Genomic DNA, 27,332 nt, shown 5'->3' with positions numbered 1-27,332 from the left:
TCACTGCCAGCTCCTAAGGCTTCTGGCTTCCAGTCATATTTTGCCGACAGGGCACACATGCTGGGGGTCCAAGGGAGGGGGAGACTGAGGCAAGAGGCTCATTCCCTGGCTCCCTGACTGTGGCATCACAGGGAGGGCTGGATAACCTCAACCAAAGGGAGCAGGTGGCCACTCCTCTCCATCACTGTCCTTCTAGCTCTCTCTGGGATCTGGTGATGGCTCCTTTCTCTTGCCACTTCAGACCCGGCTGTCGTAGGGGTATCCCATTGCGACTGTTGCCTGGGGGTGCTGTCCTGTCCCTGGTGATTTCCCTTACAGCCCGTTTGCACTTTTGTAAATGGTTCCTTTATTAAATTCTATTCATAGTACCCAAATTGAATGTCCCATCTGCTTCCAGCTGAGACCCTGACTGATACAGATGGTTTTCTGTCACTTACAACCAATAATCCCAATTATTCCAGGAAATAAAATAATTCAAGTAGTACTTTGTGGCAAGTATTGTGTTAAGTCCTTCACTCACTTTACCTCATCACTTCTCACAATAACTGCCTTGGCTCGTCATGCACGTTTTCTGAAAATGGCTCAGTTTACCTCTCTGGACAATGGCTTTTACACCTGCCAACACTGAATTACTTTGTGACCTCTTTGCCTAGGTGATTCCTTCTACGTGCACACTCCCATCACTACTACACATAGCCTTTCTTGATGCATTCCTAGTCCTTCCTTCGGACACTGCTCAAGAGCCACCTCCTCCTTGAAGCCCTCCTTGCTACGTTACTCCCCCACGAAGAGTACGTCTGCCTTCTCAGTTGAATCACCTTGGTTGTCCTCCAACCAGGAGCTTAGTGAATTGTAAACCAACCTCCTGCCAGAGTCTCTCTGCACCAGAATGTGGGCAGCTTGAGGAAGGGGATGCCTTGGTCCTTAAAGCTTAGAAAAGTGCTTGGCAGGCAGCAAACAGCCACTTGGTGACAAGCATTTGAAGTGGACAGGCAATCAGAAAGAAGGCGGAAGGGGCGCCTGGGTGGCACAGCGGTTAAGCGTCTGCCTTCGGCTCAGGGCGTGATCCTGGCGTTATGGGATCGAGCCCCACATCAGGCTCCTCTGCTATGAGCCTGCTTCTTCCTCTCCCACTCCCCCTGCTTGTGTTCCCTCTCTCGCTGGCTGTCTCTATCTCTGTCGAATAAATAAATAAATCTTTAAAAAAAAAAAAAAGAAAGAAGGCGGAAAAGAAGGAAAGGAGAGAAGTGACTAATAGGAACCCAGAGTTAATCCTCAATTATGGTGTAATTTGTGCAAGGAGGCTCTCAGGGTTTCTGGACACAAAAACTCACTTGTGGGGAGTGCAGCCCATTGCTACCACCCCAGTTGAATTTTGTTTTGGTTGAGTGCCAATTCTACGTCAAGAAGTCATTCCCATGGATTCTGACCAGTATAGTCCTTGACGTTGTGTCCTCTCTTGTCATCACACTGAGCCTCGCCCCCTCTGTGGGGCACGGAGGCCCCCAAGATCACCCACCAGAGAACCCTCATCCTGGCCCAGCCTCCTGGATCCCACCCTGTCCTTTAAACCAACCAGGAGAGGGCGTTGGAACAAAGACCTGCTCCCCACACCCTCCCTCCATCCATCAGCCTGGCCACGTGTGGAAGACACCGCCTTCTCTCCACACCACCAAATGCCAAGCCATTGACTGCAACACTCAATTTCAACCCAGCAGAGGACCTGGCAGGCCTTTGATCAATATTTTCCACAACAGACCACTTCCCTATGATAAATGCACTAGTGGAGAAGAGGAACAGATTAACCTTTCAACACGGGTGGCAGGCAGCAACTAGGAAAAAGATGACTCAATTCTTTCGGGAAAAGAGGATGGGGCCTATTTTCTGAGCTCCCCGTGACCATATTTCAGCTGCAGAGAACCATGAATGAGAAGGCTTGTTCCTAAAGGGTCTCAGAAATTTCCGCCGCCAAAGCAAACCAGGCCGTGCGTCTTCTCTGCCACCCCCTACCTGTGTTTGACTCAAAGGAGGCAAGCAAGAAGCAAAGGTGACAGAGAGAGCGGGGTGGGGGGTAGATATATGTATGTATATGTATTTTCTCAGGGCAGCTGAAGGATGAGGGCTGGAAGGAGGGGTGATATGGAACATGCATGCCAAAGGAAGATGAAAGTCCTTGAGAAGAGTTCCATCCCCCCATAAATCCTTCTCGCTGACAAACAGAGCAGGAACAAGGTAATTCTCTGCGGTGATGGACCCGTGACTGCATCAGAGATCCTACAGCCCCACGGACAGCAGGAGGGGCACTTGGCGAACACCAGAAAAGTTGCTCAATGATGACGGGGTCAGGCCAGAAGCCGGGGGAGACAGGAGGGCCCAGGGTGCATGCCGCACAGGTGAGCGGAGGTTCTCCAGTGAGACCCAGCACAGAGAAATCACAGTGGGCACCTCCCTGCATTCATTCATTTAAAAATATTTGGTTTGGTGCCAAGTATGTGCTAGGCCCTGTGGTCGGGAGGAAAACAGTAAGATTTAGACTCTGGTTTCAAGTGGCTTCATTAATGATGCTTGCAATAATGACTGACAACAGGGAGGCATCCCCTGTAGGCTGGGTGCTCGGCTTTATGCATTATATCATTTTGTTCTCATACTGTCCTTTCACAGAGGAGGAAAGCAACATTTAGACCTGTAAGTTGGCTTTCCCAAGAACACACAGCTGGTAAGTGACAGGGCTGGAAGTCAGTCCCAAGCATTGTGAGTGTTGTCCATTGCAAGAGTTGCATAAAGGGGGGGAGGGGGCGGTGCAGACTGGTTTGCTGGGGAGACAGGCCACACTGTCTCAGGGGAGTCAGGAAAGTTTCCTTTTGGAGGTGGCCGTTCCCATTGTTCTTGAAGGACAGGTTGGATTCGAACAAGTGATAATGGAGATTGCCATTCTGCCAAGCATGTGAATATCACAGGAAATGTCATGTCACTCTGACCATCCTCCTAGAACCCGGGTAGGATTTAATATGTCAATTTGACTAAGCCAAGGGGTGCCCAGATTAAATATTATTTCAGAGCGTGTCTGTGAGGTGTTTCCAGATGAGATTAACATTTAAATGCTGGGCTCAGTAAAGTAGATTGCTCTCCTCTATACGTGGCACCCGTCCACTGAGGTCCTGAATTCAACAAAAGGCAGAGAAAGGAAGAATTAGCTCATTTTTTTTTAAAGATTTTATTTATTTAGTTGACAGAGAGAGAGACAGCCAGCGAGAGAGGGAACACAAGCAGGGGGAGTGGGAGAGGAAGAAGCAGGCTCACAGCAGAGGAGCCTGACGTGGGGCTCGATCCCATAACGCCGGGATCACGCCCTGAGCCGAAGGCAGACGCTTAACCGCTGTGCCACCCAGGCGCCCCTAGAATTAGCTCCTTTTGCTTCCTGCCTGTCAGCTTGAGCTGGGACATCAGTCTTCTCCTGCCCTTGGACTAGGATTTATACTCTTGGCTCTGCCGGTTCTCAGGCCTTCAGACTTGGATTGGAACTATGCCACCAGCTTTCTTGGGTCTCTGGCTTACAGATAGCCTGTAGAATCATGTGAGCCAGTTTTGCATAAATCTCTTCCTGTATATATCCTATTGGTTTTGTTTCTTGGGAGAACCCCGACTGATACACTGGGTATGGTAGGGGGGCAGGAAGCTTCCAACATGACCCCCCGTGTCCCCACCTGTGTAATCCCCTCCCACTGAGTTCAGGTGTACCTAGCCACTTAATTCTAATGAACGGAATGGGGGGAAATGATGGCATGCCTCTTCCAAGATCAGAAAGTCACAAGATCTGTGACTTCCATCTTGTTTGCGTTCCTCTCTTGGATTCTTCTTGGCTTCATTTGAGGAGACAACTGCCATGTTGTAACCCATTCTACGGACACCCCCATATAGCAAGGAACTGAGGGCATCATATAGGTAACAGGCAGTGAGGAGCTGAGGCCCTCATTACAAAAGCTGCCAAGGACCCGAATTTTGCCAACAATCATGCTAGTAAGTTGAGAATCCTTCCCCAACTGAGCCTTCGGATGACTGCAGCCCCGACCAGACCCGGATGATAGTCTTGTAAGGATCCGAGAGCCAGAAGGCCTGGTTAAGCCAGCCCCATAGAAACTGAGCGATAATTTACATTGTTGTTTTAAAGCCACTGAGTTTTGGAGTAAATTGTTATGCAGCAGAAGGTAACTAATACACACTGGTTGCAAAGGATATTTATCTTTTGTCCTCATCATTAAAAATCAATGCAGGAGCCTTGCTAGCTCTTCATTCCCAGCTTTCTCTCCATATTCCATGGTCTCTCAATTTCTGGCCAAACTCAAGTCCACGGGCCCCTGTTATGTCTGATATCTTTGTTCATGGGAAGGCATAGATGGCCTGGATGGACAGGGAAAGCTACACGGTAGGCTCTTTGATGCTAAGGCGTCTCCTCCATTAGCTGGTGGACCAGGAAAGAGTGCGTATGTCTTAGGGTTGAGGTGGGATCTCAGTGGAATGAAGATAATATTGAGATGGATGCCTCAGGATTGTCCCAAGCTCTAAACACCTCACCCATGAGATCCCCAAGGGAATTGTAAATACAAAGGTTAAAGGAAATCATGAAATGCAAGCATTACTTCAGTGTAATTTGGACATGAGCCCAAAATGCCAGCATGGATTATGTGGATAAACCATGTGGATAAACCAGCTGGAGCATGTAGCTTAAGCCCATCTTCTTTAGGGTCGTCTGCCTCCCCCTCAGCCTCAGCCCATATGATGCCACCAGCTGGCCATCCATATGGGACAAGAGACCTAAGGGATGAGAGTATACATATGCAGAAGGACAGAGAAAGAGCTGGCCAGACCTTCTCCCACGTGGGACTACATTTTAGCCCTGGCCTTCCACAAGAGCTCGAAAGCAGAAACAAGCAGCAGAGATTTGTATCGGTTACCTTCTATTGCATTGTCCCAGCTGCTCATAACGTGACCCAGCCACTGTCCTAGACTAGGATCGCATCAGAGTAGAAGCATCTCCTTTCAAGAGACAGGACTGTGTGATGAGCAAACTCAAATGCAGGGATTATAGCTTACTGCATGGAAGAGGTTGCCTGTATTCGTCTTCTGCTCTAACAAATTACCAAAAACTTGTAGCTTAAAAAAAACCACCAGTGTATTCATATAGTTCTAAAAGTCAGAAGTCAACATGGCCTCCCTGGTTTAAAGTCAGGGTGTCAGCAGGGCTGTGTTCCTTGTGGAAGCTCTAGGAGAGAAATTTCCTTGCCTCTTCCAACTTTTAGAGGCTTCCACATGCTTCAGCTCATGGCCATGTCCTCCATCTTCAGAGTCAGCCCCTCAGGCCAAGCCCTTCTCATGCAGTCTTCTCTCTGATTCTCTGTCTTCTGTCTTCTGTCTCCCTCTTCTGCTGTCAGAACCTGTGTAATTATGCTGGGCTCCCCTACAGAACGAAGGTAATCTCTGCATCTCATTGTCAACTGATCTTTTTTTTTTTTTAAGATTTTATTAATTTATTTGAGAGAGAGAGTGAGAGACAGCACAAGCAGGGGGAGCAGTAGAGGGAGAAGCAGACTCCCCACTGAATAGGGAGGCCGACGCGGGGCTCCAACCCAGGAGTCCAGGGTCACGACCTGAGCTGGAGGCAGCAGCTTAACCAACTGAGCCACCCAGGTGCCCAGATGATAAGCAACCTTAATTTCATCTTCAACTTAATCCTGATACGGTTGTAGCTTCCAGGAAATAGGACGCAGGTGTCTTTGGGAGGCCATTATTCTGCCTATCACTTTGCCCACCCCACAAAATGGTCATTTTGGCATTTCCGACCCCACCCTTTCCCCCTGCAGGTGACGAAAAGCAAAATAGGGGAACCTCTCCCCACAGGAAGGGGAAATGACTTTGATGTATCAAAGTTAAAGGGACTGATGCCCTGAGAAGAAGTGACCCAAGAGTGGACTGAGAGCAAATGTCTCAGAATCCCTGAACCCGTATTTATTTCCTCCTGTACAAAGTGGAGATGGTCACCAACCCCCTCCCCCAAGAACGAGGGTAGGATTTACCTGAGACAAATATGCATAGGACTAAGCATGAATTCGAGCGCACTTTTCCCCTGGGGTCCCCTCACCCTGCTCTTTCCTATGCGGAGCTCTCCGCACAACATCACCACATTTCCCTGCCGTTCCGTTTCATAAGACACTGGAAGCAAAATAATCACTTCTGTCTTTCGTTCCAGAACATTCATTGCCTTGTGTACTCCATGCAATTTTCCAAATCACAAGCTAATTAAATACTCCAGCAAAGGGCTAAAAGTAGATTAAACATTGATGTGAGAGCATCTATCGATTGGTGCATTTCCTTGACTCCTGGTGCAGTGTATCAATAATATTAAATAATCTCTTAATAAAATTTCCTCCTCATGATACCGCTTGCCCTCTTTCACTCTTTCTGAAAATGCGATTGCATGGGAAATAAACGTTCTTTCTAAATGGCTATCAGTAAACGCCAAGCAGGATGAGAGGGATGGGGTAAGGGAGAGACCTCTGCTATACTCTATTTTGTGGCCGTTTGATTGTATTACAGTCAAAATAAATTCAGACAAACTAACCTAGACAGCACTAATTCAGGATGCGTGGATGTCTGTGGGTTATATTTTTTCCCTTTATTTTTAACAGGACCTGCCTGTTCAGTTCAGCAAGAATCCAAAAACATTTACTCAATGCCTAATTGCAATTGCTAGCATCTTTTATTTATTTATTTGTTTATTTATTTATTTAAGAGAGAGAGCACAAGCAGTGGGGAGAGGCAGAGGGAGAGAGAGAAGCAGACTCCCCACTGAGCAGGGAGCCTGACGCAATGCTGGGCTCGATCCCAGGACCCTGAGATCATGACTTAAGCTGAAATCAAGAGTCGAACACTTAACCTACCGAGCCACCAAGGCACCCCAATAGCTAACATATATTAAGCAGCTACTCGATGTCAGGCATTGGTCCTAAGCCGTGTTACCCAGTGTCTCAGGTAGTTCCTTTCACCCATCCTAGAAACCAGGTCCTAGCATGATGCCACAGTATCATGAAGATACTGAGAAATGAAGAAACCCACTCAGGGCCATACAGACAGTCATTGGTAGCATCAGGATTTGAACCCAGGTCTGTCTGATTCTGGACCTGCATTTCTTTCTTTCTTTCTTTCTTTCTTTCTTTCTTTCTTTCTTTCTTTCTTTCTTTCTTTCTTTCTTTCGGAGCTGCATTTCTAACCGCCGTGCAATGTCACCTGCTTCACGCCAAACCCTAGCCTGGGACTCTGAGATGCAATTGTGAATAGCAGGAGGTCCTTGCCCCAGAAAAGGCTATAACCATATTGGGCTGACATTGATATTCATGCTTTAAAAAAATGTATTATTTGAATGAGTTGCATGGTCCTAAATTTAAAAAAAAATATGAAAGGGCATACAGGGAAAAGTAAGTGTCCCTTTCATCCTTGTTCTAGAGTCCCCAGTTATTCATTTTCTCATTAAATAGGAGAAAATGACTACTCTCTTCACCCAAAAGTAAACACTGAAAGCGAATGAAACATGTAAACAAGATTGAAAGCCCACGTTGAGTGTCCTATCTTCATCGTGCTCTGGATGCTGAGCAGAGAAAGGCCAAGTGGAAAGACAGCAGGTGAACCACATGGTCAGGCCAACAAAACATGGGAAAGCCTCCAACCCAAGCTAAAAGGGAAAGAAGGTGAGGAGCATTGGTCGGGCTGGACAGCTGCTGGAACAGACAAGGACGCAGTCTTAGCAGCTGAACACAGTCTACTTCTCGTGCAACGTGGGGAGAGGCAGGAGGGTCTGCGCCACACAGTCATTCAGGGGCTCAGCCTCCTTCCATCCTGTAGCGATTTCTTTCTCTAGACCCTCGGAACCCTCTCTCTTCTGTAGCAGGTGGTTTTCCCAGAGGGCATGGTTGGTTGCATGGAAGGGTTTGATGGGCATGCGGGAGGATGGCATGTATCACTTCTGCCCACAAGCCTTGGGACGGATTTTAGCTTCATGGCACTAACTATAGAGAAGGCTGGAAATTGGGAGCTACGTGTGTGCCCAGGAAGAAGAGGAAACAGGAGGAGCCTAGGACTATCCCGTTATTTTATGGATCCTGCTCAGGGCCAAATCCTGCGAATGCAAATAGGAGATGGAAAGTCTGGATGCGGTCTGTTGGTAAGGCTGCAGCTACAGGGCAACGCAGACACCCAGCTGAACAGGTCAGCATCTGGACCCCATGTGGGAAAGGAGACATTTCTTCCTGCAGGATAACTCTTATTTCACTGCTGTTTCCTTGAGCCTGGAATGCCTCAGTGATGGATAAATCTTAAGTGGACACAGCTTTCTAATGCTGAATTTAGGGCACATAAGAAACCAGACTCTTCCCAAAAATTAGGGAAGTGTTTTGTGTGCTTAAAATAAGGCAATGTTATAGACTAGATAGATAGATAGATAGATAGATAGATGCTGAGAGTGATGTATATTTATATAAAGTTGATATGTAATATATTGTATATGTATAAAATGGAGAATATATGTATCCTGATATGAATATTAAGATGCCCAGAAAGTCTAAGGGGACGATTCTGCATAGTAGACATGACTGGACTCTGAAGACAGACAAGGATGGGTTCCCCTCTTGGTTTCTCTGCTTACTACTTACACTACCTTGGGCAAGTTTCTCGATATCTCTGTGTGCTAACCACCTGTACAATAGCTTTCTTACCTCCTATGAGTGAATTCTGTAGACGTGTCACCCTCCTCACTCTTGGCCCTGTATCAACCCTCCTCCACAGAGTAGCTGCTGTGATATTTTTAACTGTAGATCTGACCATGTATGTCTCCCAGGCCAGCACCTTGCCCAGTACTCTCTCGTGTTTATACTCTGCCGGTATGAGCACTTTGGAAAACAGTTGGCAATTTCTTTTTTTTTTTTAATGTTTTTTTATTATATTATGTTACTCACCATACAGTACATCCCTGGTTTCTGATGTAAAGTTCGATGATTCATTAGTTGCGTATAACACCCAGTGCACCATGCAATACGTGCCCTCCTTAATACCCATCACCAGTCTATCCCAGTCCCCCACCCCCCTCCCCTCTGAAGCCCTCAGTTTGTTTCTCAGAATCCATAGTCTCTCATGCTTCATTCCCCCTTCTGATTACCCCCCCTTTCTTTATCCCTTTCTTCCCCTACTGATCTTCCTAGTTCTTCTGTTCCATAGATGAGAGAAATCATATAATTGTCTTTCTCTGCTTGACTTATTTCACTTAGCATTATCTCCTCCAGTGCCGTCCATGCTGCAGCAAATGTTGAGAACTCGTTCTTTCTGATAGCTGAGTAATATTCCATTGTATATATGGACCACAACTTCTTAATCCAGTCATCTGTTGAAGGGCATATGGGTTGCAGTTTTCTGTTGGGCAAAGTGGGCTTGGTGAGTTTTTGTGGATCTGTTAATTCATTCTAAAATAGGGCAAATGTAACTAGATTGTATTAAAAAGGGCAGTTTCTTGGATTGCTCCATAGAAACCAGCTCTGTTTGAGTTTAAATAAGGAGGAAAATTGTTGGAGTGCGTTGTTTCTGGCTCTTGTCTTGGAAGCACAAATACCCTCCCAAAGCAAGTCCCACAGATATTTTCCAGGCCTAGACTAAAGGAGATGGAGAATAAATTTGGCAGCAAATAATAATTGAAAGAACTTATGTGACTGTGCTAAAACAGTCCCCAGAGTTGGGCTTCAGTCATCCTACATCTTCCAAATTTTTAGCCTTTCGTTGTGCAAGCTGCAAATAATTGACACCAGGCTCTGAGTCAGCTTTCTGATCCTCACCCTCACGGTGCAGATTAGAGTCTAATTATAAGAGCTACTCCTACATCTCCAGAGACAGCATGCTTGGGATTTCTTCTTAAATTATTAATCAAGAGGAAAGATAAATTTGCTTGATTCCATTCCACAAGAATCAGTTTTCCCATAGCATATTTTTATTTATTTGTGCATCAAAGTTAATTTTAATGGTTACTTACTTTTATTATTCCCTAATTTTTCCATGGGTCTAGAGGATAGATTGGTCAGGCTGGTGTGTGTTACAGACAACCCTGTCTGAACATTGATGCAGCACAATCTTCACCCATAACAATTCTGCAGGCCCAGGAAAGTATCTGCTTTATAGATTGTGCCAGTTGTTAAAGATATGTTTCCCCATACTCCCAGTCACTGGAATTAAGGGAGTCTGGCATGAGAACATTGGGCTATAATGATGTCCCCTCAAATTCAATGTGTCCCAACTTGGACTCTGTCATTTCCTTTGCTCCTTTCAATGGCACTCAGGAATCACACTGACACTGGCCTTTTCTTCTAGACCCTCGCCACTCTCTGTTCCAACCACATGCCTCCTTCACCAGAAACCACTTTAAAGCATTAATCACCTTAGGGAGCATCGTGAGAGTGAGTGGAGAATTCACTGGGGGTCCATGCTCTGCTAAGAGCAATCCCCATGAAAATATCACTGCTTGAACACCCATATGCCAGTTTCCTGGTATGAGACTTTCTTTAAAGTATAAACCTGGGAGTGAAATTGCATGGCCATGGAGTATTCCCATCCTTAACTTTGCTATATATATTTGCAAATTGCTTACCAAGTCGTTGTTCAAATTTACAATTGTGCCGGCTACTTGAGGATAAGATATTCAGTTTCTCAACATCCTCACCAACACTTAGTATTGTTGGACTTTTAATGTTTTGCAATTCCAAGTCTGTAACGTGATGTTTCTTTGATGTTGTATTTTATATTTTCGTGATTGCTGAGGGGAGGGACATCTTTTGACATGTTTTTCTTGGCATTCATATCCTATAGAATCTCAAAGGCACTGCTCATGTATTACTATGTTATCCAGTGCATAGTGTGATTTTTGAGCTATGGAGGAGAAAATTCCATTTGTCTGTGACACCCAGCCTGCCTGGGCACAGTAAAAAACCTAGCTCATTTTACGAAAAGAGAAGAGCCTCTTGAATCTGCACTGGGGTCCTCTGAACTAGGACTCAGGAATCAGGTCCAGGGAAGGAGAGGCAGGTGTGAGCCAGGTTACAGAGGCAATGAAGAATCAGAATTCCAAACCAGGAACCCTTAACAGGGCAGGACTCAGATTATTCATACTGGACTGTAGCCAAGGTCAAATAGCGTTTTTAGGGACATAAGCTAGAACTTGCAATGAAAGGTGGCTTACAGATCAGGCTCCAGGTAAAAAGAAAGAGTGGGGTTGGGGGTGGTAGGCGGCCAGGAGCCAAGGTGCAATGCCAGTCCAAGTGGGGCAGTGCCCTGAACCATGGTGCGATGCTCAGAAGAAAAGGTTGTCTGAATAGAGGAGAATGGCACTTCTGGGATGAGGGTGGTGAGGAGAGACAGGTCTGTGGACTAATGCCTAGCATGAAGAGCAGGAACATGGAAGGACCAAGATGGCAAGTATCTGCTGGTTGGGTGAGAGGGCGTGCAATGTAGCAGAGATTGCCTGCAGCATCAATTCTCTCCTCTTGCTTTCATTGTGAGCCCCTACTTTATGTGCAGAGGTGACCCCATGTCCAGTGATAATACTACTTTTCTAAGCCTCCCTTTGCAATAGGCCTGGTCAGTGAGTTGCTAGTGGGAAATCATTGAGTGGAGCAGCCAGGAAATCTCTTTAATAAAGGACTTACTCAGGAGGAGTAGCTGTTTGCCTCTTGCTCTTTCTCATCTTGCTTGGAATGTGCCACGAAAGGCTGGAGCTCCAGCAGCCATGGCATGACTTTGAGGGTAGTGGAATAGAAAACAGAAGATCCTAATGACTCTGGAAACCAACAAATCAACCCCAAACTACTTACACTTGGATTTCTTTCATGTGAAAGAATACACTTCTGGTGTTTAAGCACTGTAAATGGCTTTCTGTTAGTAACAAATACAGGAGGTAAGTTATTTAGAGATTCACTGGAATCTCAGCACATTGGAGGGTATATGGGGAGGAGAGATGTTAGTGACAGAACAGGATGGATACAAAGTTTTCATTAAATACCAATTGATGCACAAACTAGGCTGCAATTCTTTCTCAGAGCTTTGTACATTTTTTAAATATAATTTTATTTTGTTATATTAGTCAGGCTTTGTACCTTTAAATGTGACACCACACTGGGTCAGGTCATTAGCAGCCAGGGATCTCTAAATAGATGTGATCACTTGGCTTTGAAATTACTCAGCCTTCCACTTCCAATTTGGGGATATTCCAACGTTTCATTTTTGCAGTTGGAGAAACTGAGATATGGACCAAGGACATTATTTGCCCAAGGTTCCAGAGCAACATATCAAAGCCGGGTTTCCGACTCCTTCCAATATCGATTGCCCGACATCCTGTCCCTTGTGCCCTTATCTCCCTATCTCTAAAATAAGAATATTGCAGTGGCGTACCTTCCAATCTCATTTCTTTACTATAATCCCTAAGAAACCAGCCTCCTGAGTATCAAGCAAGCCCTGCATGCATATTGGGCACTGTTTCCATAGACATAACCCTCCCATTGACACAGAAATTCTGGCATTCCCTTCAAGTTCATTAAAATGGGATTTTTGCAGCATTTACCTTGTGCCTGAGCAATAACCATTTTCACTCTGGGAAATTTGTTCTCAAGGAATTTCCACGTCCTATTGTTGGTTGGATGCAATGAGCTGCCCCAAAATGTGGTGCTAAGAGCTTCCCTTCGTTCAAAATGAAAAAGGGACCCAAGCATTTGCCCTGAACGTCTTTGGTGCATGCCCGTGCCCCCGCCCCGGCTGGCTGATGCCCCACCCTGCTCCTGACCCCACTGCGACCCTGGCACTAGTCAAGGTCACCTTGGAGAGTAGGACCTTCTGTGACCAGCGTGGAAGTGAATTTCACTGGGACTGGGGGTGGAGAGGGAGCAGAGGCTGGATTCTTGGCACTGTGCTGGGTGGGGTGGATACCTATGTGGTCTGAAGGACGGAGTCTTAAGGGGAAAAGTCATCTCCGTGTTTAGTTTGAAGGATCTCGTTACCAGGTCCTCTGGTCATTCAGGGACTGCTGTCTTTGTGCCACTCTGAAGGAAGTCAGATATTCACCCCAAGCCAGTGTCCGTGTTCTGGGAGATCTGCTCCAGCAGGGCTATTTGGAAGAACCAGAGACAAGGTCAAAGGTGAAGGAAGAGCTGCTATGGGCCCCTTATGATCAGATTCGACTTGTCTCTGTTCAGCCCTTGTTGACCATTAGCTGGAAGAAGAAGATGAAGATGGGCTAGGAGGGCAGTGGGAAAAAGCGGGACAGGAAATGATGTATACACTGTGTCACGGGAATGCAGCTTGTCCACTGTCTATACCCACTGTGTGGTGGACTTGGACTCTGGCCAGACTGAGATCCATGTGGTTACTAGAACCAGACTTGGGGCCTGGATTGTAGGTAGAACAGTCAAAAGGGACCTCCTTATCAGTGGGGGGGTTCTTATCCTATCACAGATGCCAACTCAGATGCCTGGAGCCTGCGGGCAGGAAACATAAATGATGGGAGGTGTGGCTCTATCTTCAGTGATGGAGACTATAACAAACTGGGGAAGGTGAGCCCTACCCGAAACAGTCCAATGACTTGTTCCCAAAACATCAGTCTGGCTAGATAGAGAGCAGTTGCAGGCAGACCAACAAGCTGTGACCTCTGATGAGGTGAGGGCTTAGGAGAAGCAGAACAGCTTGCAATTTGGAGGCCACCTGGGTTTTGGCTTTGTATTTGGGGTTCAGATCCAGCATCTGATGGGCATCGAGGTCAGAGGGTGAGACTCAGCACCATTCTGTCGCTGGGTCATTCAACACTTCCTGATCAACTACTCTGTGTCAGGTCAGGTGCTGGGCACTGGGGACACAGAGGTGGACAGGGAGGGACAGTGGATGTGGAGTCAGGAAGGGTAGCATTCCAGCACCTTCAAGCGGGAGCGAGGCTGCTGTTGAAGTTGGCTCAGGGACAACAGGAAGGGCAGGCAATCACGTAGTGTCATCAGCCTCAGGATCTGAGAAAGATTGAGGCCGGAACTCCTGGTTGAGAATTCTGCTCTGGAGACAAACCCAGGGCTGGGCTGTGCAGCCGGGCTTAGCCAAGTGGAGGCGGGCCCAATTAAAGTGGCCGCTGCAGGAATTTATAAGCCGCGGAGCGTTTGTCAGGAGACAGCTCCCTATTGGAGCACACGGCCTCATTTCCGAGCTTCAAAACGTTTGATGTTGGACAGCTGACTCCGTTCAAGTTCCCAGCCAGCTCTGCAGAGGGCCCACATATCCCAAAGACATCCTTTGAAGGAGCCAGGGCTGTCAATGGGTTGTACTAGAGCAGAAGCAAGAACGGCCTCAATGTCTGTCCTCATTTGCAATTCAGAGTCTATAATTTGTCAAAAAAAGTTCTCTCTGTAAGATTATATCCAAGTTGGTGAAGAGCCTGCCTCGATTCCATTTATGGGGGTACCGGGCGGGGTTCAATGTCCTGCCTGTGTGACAAAGGGAGCCTTGGGGTTTTGATCCCATTTTTACAGATAAGAAACTGGAGTTCAGGGAGATGAAGTATTCCCCTAACAGCCACCACCCAGCTGGTAGAGACAAAAGCCTGACTTTCCATTATTCATTGCCTGTAACAATGGTTCTCAGCCAGGAGTGACTTTGTCCCTCGGGGGATGTTTGAGGATGTCCTGGGAACATTTTTCATTGTCACAGCTTGGGGTGGGAATGCTCTTGGTGTCTCGTGGTAGGGACCAGAGCTTCTGCTGAAGCACCCTTCAGGGCAGGGGACAACCCCCACAACATGGCGTGTTTGGCCCCAGAGTTCAATTGTGCTGAGTCAAGATTGAAAGCTGGTATCGTCCAAAGAGCAGGATTTAAATCTGCTGACCTGACAGCAATGGTGTGGTTTAGGGGAAGTCACTTAACTTCTCTGAGCCTCAGTAACATCATCTTTAAAATGGAAGGTGTGAAGAATATGAAAGATAGCATGTAGAAAGTAACTAGATAGAGATGGTAGATAGATAGATGCATGGATGGATGGATGAATACATAGATGATGGATGGATAGATGGACTGATGGTGAGTAGGTGATGGGTGGAGGATGGATGCATGGATGGATGGATAGATAGATAGATAGATATAGATAGATAGATAGATAGATAGATATAGGTAGATACCAAGAAGCCTTCAGCCTCAGATGGAAATCATGCAGTCTTACTGTCAGAGGGTCTTAGAGATCAGCATTCAACCCAGTTTACAGGTGGAGACACCGACTCAGGATGTATGTCACAGATATCTATGTATTTGCCTTTCCAGCTTACAGTTCCCCTTTCAGGAATAGCATCTTAACACCCCTTGAGGGAAACATGCTCCCCAGTCATAGTGATGTGATTAGAGGGTGTAAGTGGCATACCCCTGATTCCAGGTAGACATATGACACTAGCCTGGCCAATCAGAATATTTCCATCTCCCTGGCATTAACAGTTGGTTCAGAACATTTTCCAGGACCCACTTGGGGCCAGTGAGAATGGAGAATATGACTCTAGGCATGTTGACTGTGAGCCATGAGGATGGAAAACCCTAGAAAGTCAGCTTAGAGTCATGACAATTCCACCTAAGCAGTACCAAGCAGAGGAAGAGAATACAAGAGATCCAGCCCTGGGCATGTTGTTTGAACCTCTGGATCCAGCCATACCTGAGGCTTGATCTTTTCATTTTACATGAGAGTCAAGAACTCCTTTTTTTATAGGAAATTGCAACTGAGTTTCTATTTCTTGAGGTAACACAGGAACACAGAGGGAACACAGGGGAACACAGAGCAAAAGTTCTTTGTCTAAATCAGAGATAAGCTAGAGAGCTGGACTAGATCCTCTGTCTAGTGTGTTTTCTCATTTTATTGAAGTATAACATTTATTGTGCATACATATCTATATATCTATGTGAGATTTAGGGAGAATGCACAAATTATCAGTGTACAACTCAACCAGTGTCCACAAATCAAACACACTTGTGTAACCAGCCTCCGCATTCCCTGTACCCTGCTTCGATCACCACCCCTCCAAATGTAACCACGCTCCTTGTTTCTAACATCACAGGGTAGTTTTTGCCTGTTGTTTGTTTGCTTTATTTTATTTTGTTCTGGAAATCCCCAGTCTGGGGAGGAACCGAGGACAGCTTGTCTCTGCTCCACTGAGTCTCAGCAGGGACAACTCAGGGGCCAGGGGCTGGAGTCAGTTAGAGACTGCCACACGCCTGGCATCTGGCCTGGGGCAGAGCCACGGGGCTCCCCTGACATCTCTCTTGGCGCGGTTTCCCCAGCCCATCAGGTTCAGGCTAGCCCTCCTTCCATAGTGGTCAGGACTCCAAATGTGTATGTGTCCATGAGCAGCGCCAGGCTCAGAGGTCACGTAGCTTCTCTTCCACCCAAGCCACGTCCACATTCAGGGAGGCAAGCAGGACCCAGTGGAGGTGTCAGCGCCATGGGGCCAGATGTTTTCTGCTTGACTTTGACATTTATACAAATGGAATATAGGCCTGTCTCTTTTGTGGCTATTTTCTTTTTGCACAGCACTTTATTGATGAGGAGTTTTGCAGATGATATTATGACATTTGTATTTATGTCTTCCATCTGTAATGGACTGAAGGTTTGTGCCTCCCAATTTCTATGTTGGGAATTCTAGCCCCCAATGTGGTGGCATTTGGAAGTAGAGCCTTTGGGAGGTGATTAGGTTATGAGGGTGGAGCTGGTGAATGGGATTAGCGCCCTCATAAAGGGACCCAGAGTTCTCTTGCTGTCTTGCTGCCTTGCGAGGACACCGTGTCTGGCTGTCTGTGAACCAGGAAGCCGGTCACCATGACAATGAATTTTCTGTGCCTAAACCTTGGACCTCCCAGCACCCAGAGCTGTGAAAGTAAATGTTGGTTGCTTAGAAGCCCCCAGTCTATGGTGTTTGTTAGAGCAGCTCAAACCGACAGAGACAGCCTTCTGATTAGTGTCCCATTGTGCGACCACACCCCATGTTCTTGTCCCACGCGATTGTGGTAGACATTTGGAGGCCCTTCAGGTGGGGCTGTCATCAATAGTGCCACTATGAACATTCTTGTGGACGTCTTTGGTACATGTTTCTGAAAATGCCGGGTCCTAGTGTGTGTGTGTGTGTGTGTGTGTGTGTGTGTGTGCACACGTTAGCCTTTGGAAGTCCTGACACTGACCCTTTTCTTCCGTGGTTGGTTGCGCAAACCCACAGCTCTTCCACTAGCACAGGGAGGGACCCCGGCACACTTTGGAGTCCTCCCCACACCTGTAGCTCTTGTTTCTCTGTTTCAGCCACGCTGCTGGGTGTGCTGGTCTGAGTGTTCTTACTGTATCAATTCTGCCTGACCTGACGCCGGCCGCACGCTTTGTAGATATTCAGAAAAGTTTGCACACAGAAGGGTGTTTGCCTGACTCTGCCTTAGCCCCGTAGGGCCCTGCGGGGACTAGCTGCATAAACTTCTACAGAGCCCGGCTGCAGAGTCAGGTTGATGGATGTCCCCTCACGGGGGGTCAGATGGTGACACATCGATCAACATCTTTTCTGCCCTGCTACTAATTTTTTATCCATGGCCTGTCATTCTGTTAAACTTGGACAGGGAGACATCTGTAGCCTCAGGGAAAGGTTTTAGAGCAGAAAAAGCACAGAAAAGTGCTTTTGGGGTGTTCAAAAGCCAGACTGCTGGAGATTTGGGAAGACTACAAGATCCAAATCATTATTTATTTGTTTGTTTGTGTGTTTGTTTATTCATTGATTACCACAAACCTCCAAGAAGTAGTAAGAAGATTCGGGACTGAGGGTGGGGATAAAGGGGAGGTGGGATCGGGGTGTGATCGGCAGAATCGTTAGCCCCTGCAGAGATATCACGATCAATCCGGAGACTTTGCACGTGATGAAGCTAAGGGTCTTGAGATGGAGAATCATCCCAGATTACAGGCGAGCCATGCCACGCCCACGGTCATCCTGGCGCAGGAGATGGAAGATGTGATGATGTAAGCACACCGGAGGTCAGGGCGATGTGACTGCTGGCCTGATCGTGGAGGAAAGGCCATGAGCCGAGGAAGAAGGTAGCTTCCGAAGCTTGGAAAGACGAGAAGCAGTTCTTGCCTACAGTCTTCGAGGAGGAATGCATCCCTGTTTTACAGCTTGATTTTAGCCGTGAGGACCGTTGTGGACCTCTGACCTCTAGAACTATAAGAGAATAAGCAATGAATGCGTTTGTGTTCTTGTGAGCCAGTAAGTTGGTGCTAATTTGTTGTATCAGCCTACTTATTTCGATCAGGGGGTAAGAATAGAGCTCAGGGAAAACAAAGAAGCAAGCCTTGGAGGGTGCCGTGAAGGACGGAGCCAGACGGACTTGTGCCGCCCAACCTCTCTCTCTCAAGGGAGGGCTGTCCAAGGCCAAAGGAAGTAGAGGTTGGGTCTGTGCCCACAGACCGTATCACTGGCGGGTGCCACACTGAGCGCAGATTAGGGTAGCATTGAGCGGACCTCCTGACTATCCAGCAAAGTTGGCATCCATCCATTATTCAATCCACGTGCAGCTTGGCTCTGTCTGGACAGACATCTTCCCCCAACCGAGGAGTCATAGGCTTCATCTCTGAGAGCCGAGATGAGAGAGCTAGCCCTGCACACCGATGGGCGATCCCTCCACCCCACCTGTGGTGTCCAAGCAGGCCGAGGTCGAAGCATATTCCCCCATTGCAGCTGAGAGACATTGAGACCCAAAGGAGGGGAGGAGTCGGAGGGCTTGTATTATCTCAGTTTCTTCGTGCATCATTTCAGCATTCAAGAGAGAACACTCCATGGAACGTTCTCAACAACCAAACAATAATGGAAACAAACCCACACCATGTCAAGCTCGGGTGGTCTCACAGAGGCCGTCTCCTTACACTTAGCTGTATGGATGGGGACCAAGTCTTTGAGGGATGTAGAGCACTCATCAGTGGAGCTGGATCGGATCAGACGGCGAAATCTGCGCACCTCGGGTCCGGTGAGGAGAGTGTTTACTTGGCCATTTGCTGCCTGTATAAAACTCACACATTATCTTTTTGTCGTGTGTTACCGAACTACAAGCAATGATAATATGATTATAAATCTCCAGAGGCATGGACTGGCATTTCTTTGAAGCTTTGTTTTTTTCATCTAACTGATTTTTAGCAACCCACAGTGTTTTTAATATATATTTACTTTTTTGAGTTTCATAGACTGAATTGGTTTCTTTCCACGAAGCAAGAAAAATTAAGGAAAAGGTGTTTTCCCTTCTTTCCTAGCATGCAATTTCCTCGGAAAGGAGTCCACACATTAGAATGTAGGAGGGAGCCTGGGGCCATCTCCCATTGACTGCAGGCGGTATTAACATACTGGTCACATACATGCTGGGGCTCTCGCCAAGTGCTCTCAGGGACACATTCCGATGGCAAACACTGAAAATCTGCCTTCGTGGAGACCAGCAGATCACTGCCACTGGCCTCCAGAGGGCAAGAGAAACCAACCACTAGAGCTGAAGGGTTTTCTCAACCACATGGGAGAACTACAAAGATCAACTAGGAAATGAGTTCATTGGGAAGAGCAGTAATAGGATGGGAAGAAGCAAAAGAACACCAGCATCGCCATTCCCTCCCATAACCAGGGTGAGGAATTTACACATGGGACCATTCTTAGCGTAGCAGGGAGACCCTTCTTATAGGGTGGCTGGAAGGATCTTCCTCTGAAATGAGAAGGAAAGGCTTTTCCACCAAGAGAAGAATCTATACGAATAATAATAATAATAATAATAATAATAATAATAATAATATATACAAAAGCATCCATTAGCATTTGACCGAAGGCTCAGTAAGTTGAATGTTCTGCTAAAAATTCTGGTGCATTGTTTGTAATATGCTAACTTGCTTACCTACCTTACAGGGTAGGTGCTATTATCATTGCTACCCTGCAGGTCTGGAAAGTGAGGTCTGGAGGGATTAAGACACAGCCAAGGTCCCGCAGTCTGCTGGGGATGATCTGGGATTTAAGTCTAACAAGGTGTGAGCTCCCAAGTCCTTGATTTTGACCATCATTCTATATACTCACACTTTCCACACTGGGTAACTTGTTCCCCATTTAAAGAGAGGAAACCATGCCTCAGAACACTACGTGAAGGTCATTGAGAGTAGGAGTCAACACACACTCAACTGCATTATTGCCGCCGGGATTTGCTGGAGCAAGAGCCCTCTCTCTCCTCTGCCGGGTTGCTTTAAGCTGGTTGGATATAGGTTGGCCGCAAGGTATCAGGCCATCTCTCATAGTGCTGAACATTTAACCATCCCCTAGGAAGCGGGCTCCGAGAGTGCTTTAAGTCAAGCAAGAACTCAAATGAAGCCACTCTACTCCCGGAAACTGATGAAGAATCACTCATTGGCTTAACTTCGGTTTGAGGCTGGCGGCTGCCGGTATCCTGTCTGCCTTCTGGTTGCATAGATGTGCTCACTCTGACTTGGTCCTGCCCGAGAGGCTGATGACCTGCATGGACTTTCACTGCCAGCTCCTAAGGCTTCTGGCTTCCAGTCATATTGCCAGCAGGGCACACATGCTGGGGTCCAAGGAGGGGAGACTGAGGCAAGGCTCATTCCCTGGCTCCTGACTGTGGCATCACAGGAGGGCTGGACAACCTCAACAAAGGGAGCAGGTGGCCCTCCTCTCCATAGCTTTGTCCTTCCTAGCTCTCTCTCTGGGATCTGGTGAGTGGCTCCTTTCCTCTGCCACTTCAGACCCGCTTTACGTGAGGGTATCCCATTCTAGCGACTGTTGCCTGGGGGTGCTGTCCTGTCTGGTGATTTCCCCTTACAGCCGTTTGCACTTTTGTAAGTGTTCTTTATCAAAATTCTATTCATAGTACCCAAATTGAATGTCCATCTGCTTCTTTGCTGAACCGACAATGATACGTTTGGTTTTCTTACTTTGACAACCAATATCCGCTATTCGAAATAAAAATAAATTAACAAGTAGTCTTTTGTGGAGATTGTGTAGAGCCTTCACTCACTTTACCTCATCACTTCTCACAATCCAACTGACCATTGGCTGCGTACATGCGTTGTTTTCTGAAAATGGCTCAGTTTACCTCTCTGGACAATGGCTTTTACACCCTGCCAACACTGAATTACTTTGTGACCTCTTTGCCTAGAGTGATTCACTTCTACATTTACTCCCATCACTACACACATAGCCTTTCTTGATGCATTCCTATACTTTCCTTGGACACTGCTCAGAGCCACCTCCTTCCTTGAAGCCCTCCTTGCTCGTTACTCCCCCACGAAATGCGTCTGCCTTCTCCAGTTGAATCCCACCTTGGTTGTCCTCAACCAGGAGCTTAGTGATTCAACCAACCTCCTGCCAGAGTCTCTCTCTGCACCAGAATGTATGGGCAGCTTGAGGAAGGGGATGCCTTGGTCCTAAAAAGCTAAGAAAAGTGCTTGGCAGGCAGCAAACAGCCACTTGGTGACATAGCATTTGAAGTGGACAGGCAAGAATCAGAAAGAAGGGCGGAAGAGCGCCTGGGTGGCACCGCGGTTAGCGTCTGCCCTTCGGCTCAGGCGTGATCCTGGCGTTATGGGATCGAGCCACATCAGCTCCTCTGCTATGAGCCTGCTTCTTCCTCTCCCACTCCCCTGCTTGTGTTCCCTCTCTCGCTGGCTGTCTCTATCTCTGTGAATAAATAAATAAATCTTTAAAAAAAAAAAAAAAAAAAGAAAGAAGGAGAAAGGAAGGAAAGGAGAGAAGTGACTAATAGGAACCCAGAGTTAATCCTCAATTGTGGTGTAATTTGTGCAAAGGAGGCTCTCAGGGTTTCTGGACACAAACTCACTTGTGGGGAGTGCAGCCATTGCTACCACCCCAGTTGAATTTTGTTTTGGTTGAGTGCCAAGTTCTCGTCAGAAGTCATTCCCATGGATTCATGACCAGTATGATCCTTGGCGTTGTGTCCTCTCTTGTCATCACACTGGCCTCGCCCCCTCTGTGGAGGCACGGGAGGCCCCAAGATCACCCACCAGAGAACCCTCAATCCTGGCCCAGCCTCCTGGATCCCACCCTGTCCTTTAAACCAACCAGGAGAGGCGTTGGAACAAAGACCTGCTCCCCACACCCTCCCTCCATCCATCAGCTGGCCACGTGTGGAAGACACCGCCTTCTCTCCACACCACCAAATGCCAAGCCATTGACTGCAACCTCAATTTCAACCCGCGAGGACCCTGGCAGGCCTTTGATCAATATTTTCCACAACAGACCACTTCCCTATGATAAATGCACTAGTGGAGAAGAGGAACAGATTAACAGCATTTCAACACGGGTGGCAGGCAGCAACTAGGAAAAAGATGACTCAATTCTTTCGGGAAAGAGGATGGGGCCTATTTTCTGAGCTCCCTTAGACCATATTTCAGCTGCAGAGAGACCATGAATGAGAAGGCTTGTTCCTAAAAAGGAGTCTCAGAAAATTTCCGCCCGCCAAAGCAAACCAGAGCGTGCGTCTTCTCTGCCACCCCTACCTGTGTTTGACTCAAGGAGGCAAAGCAAGAAGCAAAAGGTGACAGAGAGGCGGGGATTAGGGGTAGATATATGTATGTATATGTATTTTCTCAGGGCAGCTGAAGGATGAGGGCTGGAAGGAGGGTGATATGGATTATGCATGCAAAAGGAAGATAGAAGTCCTTGAGAAGAGTTCCATCCCCCCCATAAATCCTTCTGCTGACAAACAGAGCAGGAACAAGGTAATTCTCTGCGTGATGGACCATCGTGACTGACCATCAGAGATCCTACAGCCCCACCCAGGACAGCAGGAGGGGCACTTGGCGAACACCAGAAAAGTTGCTCAATGATGACGGGGGTCAGGCCAGAAGCCGGGAGACAGGAGGGCCCAGGGTGCCAGCCGCACAGGGTGACGAGGAGGTTCTCCAGTGAGTACACCTTAGAGAAATCTACATGGGCACCTCCTGCATTCATTCATTTAAAAATATTTGGTTTGGTGCAAAGTATGTGCTAGGCCTGTGGTCGGGAGGAAAACAGTAAGATTTAGAGCTTCTGGTTTCAAGTGGCTTCACTGATAATGATGCTTGCAATAATGACTGACAACAGGGAGGCATCCCCTGTAGAGCTGGGTGCTCGGACTTTATGCATTATACATTTTGTTCTCATACTGTCCTTTCACAGAGGAGAAAGCAACATTTAGACCTGTAAGTTGGCTTTCCCAGAACACACACTGGTAAGTGACAGGGCTGGAAGTCAGTCCCAAGCATTGTGAGTGTTGTCCATTGCAAGAGTTGCATAAGGGAGGGGAGGCGGTGCAGACTGGTTTGCTGGGAGACAGGCCACACTGTCTCAGGGGAGTACAGGAAAGTTTCCTTTTGGAGGTGGCCGTTCCCATTGTTCTTGAAGGACAGGTTGGATTGAGACAAGTGATAATGGAGTTGCCATTCTGCCAAGCATGTGAATATCTACAGGAAATGTCATGTCACTTCTGACCATCCTCCTAGAGCCGGGTAGGATTTAATTGTATCAATTTGACTAAGCCAAGGATGGTGCCCAGATTAAATATTATTTCAGAGGCGTGTCTGTGAGGTGTTTCCAGATGAGATTAACATTTGCAAATGCTGGGCTCCAGTAAAGTAGATTGCTTTTCTCCTCTATCGTGGCACCCGTCCACTGAGGTCCTGAATTCCAACAAAAGGCAGAGAAAAGGAAGAGATTAGCTCATTTTTTTTTAAAGATTTTATTTATTTAGTTGACAGAGAGAGAGACAGCGCAGCGAGAAGAGGAACACAAGCAGGGAGTGGGAGAGGAAGAAGCAGGCTCACAGCAGAGGAGCCTGACGTGGGGACTCCATCCCCTGCTTGCCGGGATCACGCCCTGGGCCGAAGGCAGGCAACGCTGTGCCACCCAGGCGCCCCTAGAATACGCTCCTTTGCTTCCTGCCTGTCAGCTTGAGCTGGGACATCAGTCTTCTCCTGCCCTTGGACTAGGATTTTATACTCTTGAGCTCTGCGGTTCTCAGGCCTTCAGACTTGGATTGGAACTATCCTACCAGCTTTCTTGGGTCTCTGCTACAGAATAGCCTGTAAGAATCATGTGAGCCAGTTTTGCATAAATCTCTTCCTGTTCATATATCCTATTGGTTTTGTTTCTTGGGGAGAACCCCGACTGATACACTGGGTATGGTAGGGGCAGGGAGCTTCAACATGACGCCCCGTGTCCCCACCTGTGTAATCCTCCCACTGAGTTCAGGTGTACCTAGCCATTAATTCTCAATTGAGCGGAATGGGGGAAATGATGGCATGCCTCTTCAAGATCAGAAAGTCACAGATCTGTGACTTCCATCTTGTTTGCGTTCACTCTCTTGGATTCTTCTTGGCTTCTGAGGAGACAACTGCCATGTGTTGTAACCCATTCTAGGGACACCCCCATATAGCAAGGGAACTGGGGCATCATATGAGTAACAGGCAGTTGAGACGCTGAGGCCCTCTTACAAAAGCTCATTAAGGACCCGAATTTTGCCAACAATCATGCTAGTAAGTTGAGAATCCTTCCCCAACTGAGCCCGGATGACGTGCAGCCCGACCAGACCGGATGATAGTCTTGTAAGGATCCGAGACCAGAAGGCCGAGTTAAGCCAGCCCCATAGAAACTGGCGATAATTTACATTGTTGTTTTAAAGCCACTGAGTTTTGGAGTAAATTGTTATGCAGCAGAAGGTAGCTAATACACACTGGTTGCAAAGGATATTTATCTTTTGTCACTCATCATTAAAAATCAATGCAGGAGCCTTGCTAGCTCTCTCATTCCCAGCTTTCTCTCCATATTCATGGTCTCTCAATTTCTGGCCAAACTCAAGTCAGGGCCCCTGTTATGTCCTGATATCTTTGTTCATGGGAAGGCATAGATGGCCTGGATGGACAGAGCTACATCGGTAGGCTCTTTGATGCTAAAGGCGTCTCCTCCATTAGCTGGTGGACCAGGAAAAGGTGCGTATGTCTTAGGGTTGAGGTGGGATCTCAGTGGAATAAGAATAATATTGAGATGGATGCCTCACGGATTGTCCCAAGCTCTAAACACCCACCATGAGATCCCCAAGGAATTGTAAATACAAAGGTTAAAGAAATCATGAAATGCAAGCATTACTTCAGTGTAATTTGGACATGAGCCCAAAATGCCAGCATGGATTATGTGGATAAACCATGTGGATAGCACCAGCTGGAGCATGTAGCTTACGCCCATCTTCTTTAGGGTCGTCTACCACGCCTCTCCCCTCAGCCTCAGCCCATATGATGCCACCAGCTGGCCATCCATATGGGACAAGAACACTAAGGGATGAGGAGTATACATATGCAGAAGGACAGAGAAAGAGCTGGCCAGACCTTCTCCGTGGGACTACATTTTAGCCCTGGCCTTCCACAAGAGCTCGAAAGCAGAAACAAGCAGCAGAGATTTGTATCGGTTACCTTCTATTGCATTGTCCCAGCTGCTCATAACGTGACCCAGCCACTGTCCTAGGACTAGGATCGCATCAGAGTAGAAGCATCTCCTTTCAAGAGACAGGACTGTGTGATGAGCAAACTCAAATGCAGGGATTATAGCTTACTGCATGGAAGAGGTTGCCTGTGTCGTCTTCTGCTCTAACAAATTCAAAAACTTGTAGCTTAAAAAAACCACCAGTGTATTCATATAGTTCTAAAAGTCAGAAGTCAACATGGCCTCCTGGTTTAGATCAAGGGTGTCAGAGGGCTGTGTTCTGTGGAGGCTCTGGGGAGAGAAATTTCCTTGCCTCTTCCAACTTTTAGAGGCTTCCACATGCTTCAGCTCATGGCCATGTCCTCCATCTTCAGAGTCAGCCCCTCAGGCCAAGCCCTTCTCATACAGTCTTCTCTCTGATTCTCTGTCTTCTGTCTTCTGTCTCCCTCTTCTGCTGTCAGAACCTGTGTAATTATGCTGGGCTCCCTACAGAACGAAGGTAATCTCTGCATCTCATTGTCACAGCTGATCTTTTTTTTTTTTTTTAAGATTTTATTAATTTATTTGAGAGAGAGAGTGAGGAGACAGCACAAGCAGGGGAGCAGTAGAGGGGAGAAGCAGACTCCCACTGAATAGGGAGGCCGACGGGGCTCCAACCCAGTCCAGGGTCACGACCTGAGCTGGGAGGCAGCAATTAACCAACTGAGCCACCCAGGTGCCTCAGATGATAAGCAACCTTAATTTCATCTTCAACTTAATCCTGATACGGTTGTAGCTTCCAGGAAGAGGCTTGAGTGTCTTTGGGAGGCCATTATTCTGCCTATCACTTTGCCCACCCACAAAATGGTCATTTGGCATTTCCGACCCACCCTTTCCCCCTGCAGGTGACGAAAAAGCAAAATAGGGGAACCTCTCCCCACAGGAAGGGGGAAATGACTTTGATGTATCAAAGTTAAAGGGACGATGCCCTGAGGAAAGTGACCCAAGGATTGGACTGAGAGCAAATGTCTCAGAATCCCTGAACCCGTATTTATTTCCTCCTGTACAAAGTGGAGATGGTCCAACCCCTCCCCCAAGAACGAGGGTAGGATTTACTCGAGACAAATATGCATAGGACTAAGCATGAATTAGGCGCACTTTTCCCTGGGGTCCCCTCACCCTGCTCTTTCCTATGCGAGACTCTCCCACAACATCACCACATTTCCCTGCCGTTCCGTTTCATAAGACACTGGAAGCAAAATAATCACTTCTGTCTTTCGTTCCAGAACATTCATTGCCTTGTGTACTCCCATGCAATTTTCCAAATCACAAGCTAATTAAACTACTCAGCAAAGGGCTAAAAGTAGATTAAACATTGATGTGAGAGCATCTATCGATTGGTGCATTTCCTTGACTCCTGGTGCAGTGTATCAATAATATTAAATAATCTCTTAATAAAATTTCCTCCTCATGATACCGCTTGCCCTCTTTCACTCTTTCTGAAAATGCGATTGCATGGGAAATAAACGTTCTTTCTAAATGGCTATCAGTAAGCCAAGCAGGATGAGAGGATGGGGTAAGGGAGAGACCTCTGCTATACTCTATTTTGTGGCCGTTTGATTGTATTACAGTCAAAATAAATTCAGACAAACTAACCTAGAGCAGCATAATTCAGGATGCGCTGGATGTCTGTGGGTTATATTTTTCCCTTTATTTTTAACAGGACCTGCCTGTTCAGTTCAGCAAGAATCCAAAAACATTTACTCAATGCCTAATTGCAATTGCTAGCATCTT

The sequence above is a fragment of the Ursus maritimus genome, unplaced genomic scaffold, assembly GCF_017311325.1.
Source record: "Ursus maritimus isolate PB19 unplaced genomic scaffold, ASM1731132v1 scaffold_2, whole genome shotgun sequence".
In the NCBI taxonomy this organism is placed as follows: domain Eukaryota; kingdom Metazoa; phylum Chordata; class Mammalia; order Carnivora; family Ursidae; genus Ursus; species Ursus maritimus.
Note: the sequence above shows the minus strand (reverse complement) of the source record.